Raw genomic sequence first — 7929 nt, 5'->3', positions numbered from 1 at the left:
TTCTTCTGGAATCAACGATGCAGCTTTTTTCGTCACAGGGATTGCTGGCCCTTGGGATGGAATATAATAAAAATTCTCGTTGGATATCGGGATGGAATAATATTGCTTAAATATCTCAACATCCATTTAATTATTAATGTAAATTTAGATAATAAAATTTTCCGATTTCAAACCGCTCCATGTCTATCCCACATTAGGTTAGTTTATGCATCACGTTTAATAGCTTGAGTTAACCAAATAATTGGATATTATTTCTTTGAAAATTGAGTTAATTACAAAATCCCTATTAATAGTAATAATATAAATTACCTTCTTTATAAATAAATAAAAATAAAAATTGGTAAAAATATTTAAAATATATTAATATTTAATTAAAAAATATATTTTTTAAAATATTAATCATATTTCTAAAATATGCGATTCGACCGAAAACAGTTGATGAGCGGTCCGGTCCGACTTTTTACTTAAATACGGTTATTTTTTGCACCAACCTTTCAAATTGGCCGAAATTCGGTCACGAAAAATTGATCATGAACTTGATCAACTGCGTAAACAATAACCGAATTAGAAGACGGACATTCGTTGTCTTGTTCCATCTACAACCTTGAAACCTGAGGTTCGAGAAACACACTATAAAAGAGACGTGACACAACTAATCACATGACACAACTAATCCGTGTCCGACTTTTTACTTCAATACGGTTATCTTTTGAACCAATCTTTCAAATCTGCTGAAATTTGGTACGAACAAAAAATTGATCATGAAAGTTCAGTATTCCAATCCTAATCAACTGCGTAAACAATAACCGAATTAAAAGACAAGGCGTTCGTTGTCTTGGTTCCATCCTGAGGTTCGAGAAACACAATATTAAAGAGACATGACACAACTAATCCGGCAAGGCGTGGAGCCTCGACGAATCCACCACCGCAATAGGGGCAAACAACAACGGTGTCGGACAAAACCCTAACGAATGGTGTCGAACGAAACTCTAACGAAACTAGTGCACCTAAAGGACCAATAGGAAGACAGAGAAGAGTTGGGTCTCCCTGTTTTGACAACACAGATCAAAGAACTAACCTTGTTTAAATAAAACAAGTTATTTTATATTTGAATATTATATTTATTTTGATATAATATTATAACCAACCATTTCTTGGAATAATTAAAGGCCACGTAATAAGTCGGGTAGATTCTCTGTTTTACTTATTGGAGGTATCTTTGGCTGGGGTCGGAAAATTTGACAAAATAACACTAATAATCGAGTAATTTTATAAAACGACATGAAGTAAACTTTGCAAAATTGACCTTTTATCCTTTGCAAAAAATCAAATCATCTTTCTTTTTTCATTCTCTTCTTTCTTTTTAATATTTCACATTTTCGTTATTTTAAATAATTTCGACACTTTGTAAAAATTTAGTATATATAAATAGAATTTTGATACTTAATAAGTAATTTTGACACTTTCTTACAATATTGTGGGTAAAATTAACCTTCTTTCTAATAAATAAATGAATTGATAGTATAAAATTATAATACATGTTTGATTTTATATATAATTAGTTTTTTATGAATCAATCATTTAAAATGGATCAATAAAATCACTATTTGGATCCCTAAATCACTATACGATGTTAAAAAAAAAAAAAAAAAAAAAAAAAAAAAAAAAAAAAAAAAAAAAAAAAAAAAAAAAAAACATTAACTAAAATTAATACAAAATTATTTGAAGTGGGTGGGTGTAAACATGTTAGTATCATATATTCCAAAAAATATAATATATATATATATATATATATATATATATATATATATATATATATATATATATATATATATAACTCATGAATAAAAAATAAAAATAAAAATGAAAATATTTTTTTAGTTTAGGACACCCTAATCCCAAGAGTGGCTAATAACGATGGTTTGTATATTTTTTGAAATTGTTTCTCGAATTCCAAATCTTCTTTTACAGCTAGCATATTCAAACATTAATAATTGACATAAACCATTCAAGCAAGTTTTATTTTTATTTTTTGTTCTTAACAACTCAAAATCACAATATTCTTGAATATATACTAACCCAGTAACCAAATACAAACCTATTCAGATACCTAGAACTAGATACTAAGTTTCCAAAATTAAGAGCATCATATTACATGCTTGGAACTAGGCTGCAGCACCACACTATATTCATTAAGAACAAACAGAAATACACAAGCTAATTCTAAAAATTTATGAAGACAGTGCTTTCAATTCAATCCAAATATTCAAATCAATCAATCTAACATACACTTAAGCAGATCGTATCACATAAACATATCAACAAAAATTCATGTTCTCGTCTCCTCCACCCTGAGACGAGCCTTTACTAATCCCTCTTTCTTTCTTCCTTCTCTTTTGTAAGCCAATCTGCCTCGAGGACTGTCTGTCAAAAAGCTGTTCGAACAAGTGTCAGTTTTGATTAGGGTTCTTCTCCACAAATCCCTTCAAAGTTATTGGATGCGACCACCCAGTGAAGGGATCCCTTCAACTTATTTTTTGAATTTCAATCATGCTGATAATTTCAGATCCTTCACATTTTAAGGACAACTCCAAATTGATAGGGGTAGATAACGCCGGTTTCTTCAATATATGATCCCCTGTGACGACGCATCTTTTAAAGAACAACCATCGAGATCGATCGAAGTATCTCTAGACACCTCAACTTTTTTTATAAATTTTGGAATATATGTTAGATACAAACTCCTCAACCGCAATTGTTTCAAGTGAGTCAATTTAGTTAACTCTTCTGCAAGCAGTAGACTTTCCATCTTCAGTGCAACCGCTTAAGCGTTTCCCAGAAAAATTAACTAAATTGACTCACTTGAAACATTTGCGGTTGAAGAGTTTGTATCTAACATATATTCCAAAATCCATAAAAAAAAGTTGAGGTGTCTAGAGATACTTGATCTCAAGTTTAATGTTTTTTTTGTTATATGCTCTATCACCCGTGTCTTTTATAATACAAGTTCTAGTGTTCTACAATATTTCACTTTCTCTTTTTCTCTTGTCGGTTTTTAATGATTAAAGGGGGTTTAATGATTAAATGTTAAATAAAAAGTGATAAAAATTGATAAAGAGGGTAAAGGTACTGTTGTCTAGACAGTCCATTTGAATAAAGAGGGTAAAGATTCTTGAATTGATAAATGGGTAAAGTATTGTCGGAAATCTAGACCGTCCATTTGAATATGATGGAAGTGATAGATTCTTGACCGTCTGATTAAATTCAAAATAATTACACACTTGTCTATTAAAGATTAAGGACTTATGTACTTATCTAGATAATTTCTGGATTGATTTTTAAGTAGTATTATATATATCTTTATCACTTAATCAAAATATTTTTATTTATTTTTTATAATAAAATATTTTATTATGAATTAAAGATAACTACCATTACATTAAATGAAAATCTACTTTCATTGAAAATGCTTTTATTTGGGAATTGAAATTTGTTTTTCTCATAAGCACTCTTTTTTATGGTTTGGGATAATTTGATTTGTTATTAAATGAGATTTTTAAATTAATAGTTCAATTTTATTTTATTTTACAAATAAATAAATAGTTTTTAATTGAATTATTTAATTTATCTTTTATTTGATCAAATATAATTTTTTTTTTTTTTTTCAAATAATCACATATCAACCACCTCTAAGAGCTTGATATTGAGTTGTTTTAAATTTAATTGATTTTTGAAAAATATTATTTAATAAAAATATAATTTATTTGGGTTTTTAATTAATTAAATTATTATAATATTTTTATGTTTTATAAAATAAAAAAAATTAATATTTTAATTAATAAATTAAATAATCAATATAATATAAAGATTTTTAAATAAATAAACTCTATTCAACTTCAAACGAAGTCTTAGAGATTATTTGCATAGTTATTTTGAAATTATTTGATTTTTTAAAGATAAAATGGTTTATATTAATAAATTTAAATTCTTAATATTTAGAAAGTTAAGTCCAATGGTTCCTAATTAAAAATAATATATGTTATTATCTAAAAACAGTTTATGTATAAACATAAAAATATTTTATAAATATTTTTTTGTTTAATAATTTAAAATATCATAAAAAAATAAATTACATATCAATTGATGTATTTTTTTCTTCTGAATTTTAATTTTAAAAAAAGTTGGTTATGATGTAATGAATAAGAAAAAACCAAGTTTGATTTTAGGTTTTATACTTCTCTTATTAAAATAAAACACCATAGTGATAAATGATAATAACATCTAAATTAATTTATTACAATTGTCCGAAATCAAAACCGTCCATTTGTAATGATCATTTCAATTTGCTGAAAGTGACCGTCTGATCAAATTCAAAATGGATATCATAATTAATAATTAATTATATAATTTTCATTATTCAAGTAAGAATTAAACACTTGGCTATTAAAGGTTAAATGCTTAATCTACATCATTTCTTGATTGATTTTCAAGTAATATTATATATCTTTATTACTTAATTAATTAATAAAAATATTAAATTATTTTGTTTTTAATTAAATTTATAATTCAATTTAATTTTTATAGCCTATTATCAAACAAGTATATTAGTTTTTAATTAAATTGTTTAATTTATCATCTCAATTATTAAAATATCTTTTATTTGATCAAATTTTGTTTTTTGTTTTTTCAAATAATCACTCAACAACCACCTTTAAGAGCGTGTTTGATGTTGAGGTATTTTAAATTTAATTGATTTTTTAAAAATTGTTTAATAAAATATAATTTGTTTGAGATTTTAATTGGTTAAATTGTTATAAATATATTTTTTTATTTTATAAAATAAGAAGAGTTTGATATTTTAGTTAATAAATTAAGCAACTGAATAAATAAAATATAATGAAATTCAATGTATTCAATAGATTTAAAGAATAAAAATTTATATATATATATATATATATATATATATATTAATATTAATGTATTAATAAATTTAAATTCCTAATATTTAGAAATTTTAGTCTAATGGTTAATCATTTGAAAATGTTTAGTTGTAATTCATATTAATGAACACATTTGGTATGAGTAAAACAATTATTAAAATAAATCAAACACACTCTTCTGGCCGCCACCAATGAGGCAACGAAAGATGGAATTAAAAAAATGAAAACTCTTTATTATTTTTATTTTATGGATTCCAAACATATTAAGTCATCTCTCATTAAAAAAACAAATATGATAATAAATAATACATTAATTAAATCTAATTATATATATATTAATATTATATTATAAAATATTATTCTAATTTTATAATATATTTTAACAATATGATATATTTTGTCAAAAGTCAAAGCAAAATATATAAAAATAATAATTAAATTTTTTTTTCATATTATTTAAAAATTTGTTAAAAATCAATTTTTTAATACACTTTCCAACTAAAAAGTTTATTATAATTCAATATAATTTTCATAATAAAATGAAATTATTTTTTCTTTTTCTTTTAATAAATTTTAAAAATAATTATTACAAAATACTCAAAGACTTTGATGAATGAGTTATTAAGATAAAATCCAATTTTATCTCAAAACTCAACCATCACAACAATAATTTAATCAATTTATTTATTTCTTATTTTTTTTTATCAAAATTTTGAGGTAGACATAGCTATACCTCTTTCATCAAAATAAAACATCATGTTAAAAAATGATAATAACATTTAATAAATTTTCAAAAATTTAATCAATCTTTTATGATTTATTGAAAATTTAATATGTATTTGTGTTTCGATGCATATCTTTATTTGTTTGAATTTGTATTAATAACACAAGTTGATAGTGAGGTTTTGAGATGTCTTAAGTGAAAAAAAAGTAAATTTATTATTGTGTTTTTTAGTATGTATATTTTATATTAAATTTATTAAATATAATAGTTTTGTATAAGTATTAATAATAAAAAATAAAATAAAAATTAATATAGTTGGTTAAATTGGTAGGTTACACGTTGTAGCCAAAAGATTCCAACTTTATTAGTGCACTTTTTTATTTTGTGCTTGAGGAAATGGTGATCCTAGCCGGCCTAACTACCTCACTTAAGGTCGATTATGATGAAGGTGAGACGAATTTGTCATAACTCTTATGATTTCTACAAAAATAAAACTATTGATATTGAACTCAGAACTTTAACAATACTTCTAAATTATTTAACCAATTAATTAAATCATTTATATTAATTTAATTACAAAACTATTATGTTTCAATATAACAAATAAATTAAATAAAAAATAATAATAATTTATTTTTTCAACTGGGCCTCAAAACTTTGGGGATGAGGCGGACCGACTAAGATGACGCAATTATAGAGAAACCACTATGCTACAATGTTATATGCTTAAAGATCATATATTTATCTGTATATCTTATATATTTATCTATATATAAATTATATATTTTATTAAATGTGCTGTCCGGCTTGTCAGGCTTACCCTAGGGCCGGTCCTATATATAGACTATGTTTTGCCGAAAAGAATTACATTGTTCTTAATTTGACATCAAGTACATTAAATATTATTATGTTTTGGTAGAACTTTATATCTAATCAAATTATATTATAGAACAAATCATGTCATGTTCATTTCATTCTAATTTATTATGTCACTCACTTAACTTTGGTTAGTTATATATTTTTATTGGTTTGTGATGCATATATTTTAATCATTTTGAATAAGATTGCATTAGTTCGGTTATACATCAATTTTGTCTTTACTTTTTGTATTTTATTGATTTTATTATGCCTTTATTTTTTAGTATACTCCTAACATTAAAGACACTTTAATTAATCTCTTGATAGTTAGTAAAGAAACTTTATTTACTTTTTTTTAATGTCTTGATTAGTAAAGAAACTTTATATAATATCTTTATAAGTATACTGTTACTTAATGCTTTTAATTTTGCAATATATATATATATATATAAAATTAAAATATACTTACCTCTAACTCCTAAGTAATAATTAGGGGTGTTAATCGGTTTGGTTTTTGAGTTATTCGAAATTCTCGGTTCAAATTCTTTGAATTTTTTTAACCAATTCGAAAATCAAACCGAATTCGAATTTGATTTTCGATTCAAATCGAATAATATGAATTTGAACCAAATTCAATTTTTTTTAATAAATTAAATAATTTAATTTAATTATATATAATAAAATAAAATAAAAAATAATTGATTTTTAGTTTGGTTTTCGAGTTGAAATCAACTCGATAATCGTATTTGAATTCGAATTGGTTTAAAATTCAATTCGAAACCGAAAATAAAATTCAAATTCAAATTTTCAAATTTGATAGATAAAAATTCGGTCTATTCAGTTTAGTAGTCATTTTTTCTGCCTTCGCAAAAGTTGTTATAGTTGCTCTCCTTTCAGTGAGTAGGCAACGCTTTTTTATCTTGAAATCGAATCTACTATATTTGTTCTTAAAAATAATATTTTTATAAGTAAAATAGTATTATTTCATTATACAACCGGTAAAATACTCACATGTTTTCCAATAATACAACAATCAATGAATTCGTATATAGAGTTATAGACCTTAGGAATATATATATATATATATATATATATATATAAAATATGATGCTTAAATTTTCAATTGTCCGGATTGCTGAGTCGATAGCTGTGATTAATTTGGATATATATGTGAGAGTAATGGATACTTGAGTCGGATTATGGGTTGATCCATCCATAAACTTAAAACGGTTAAAAATAAATGTTATAAACAATTAATGCTATATGTATGTTTTGAACTTGCAACATAATAAAACAAGTACAATCGTTTAACCAACTATACTAATAACATTTATATTTTAAATTTAATACCAAATTAAATAAACGTGAAACACTTTAACAAATAAGTTCAACTTTTTAACTAACTAA

The sequence above is a fragment of the Impatiens glandulifera genome, chromosome 2, assembly GCF_907164915.1.
Source record: "Impatiens glandulifera chromosome 2, dImpGla2.1, whole genome shotgun sequence".
Taxonomy (NCBI): domain Eukaryota; kingdom Viridiplantae; phylum Streptophyta; class Magnoliopsida; order Ericales; family Balsaminaceae; genus Impatiens; species Impatiens glandulifera.
Note: the sequence above shows the minus strand (reverse complement) of the source record.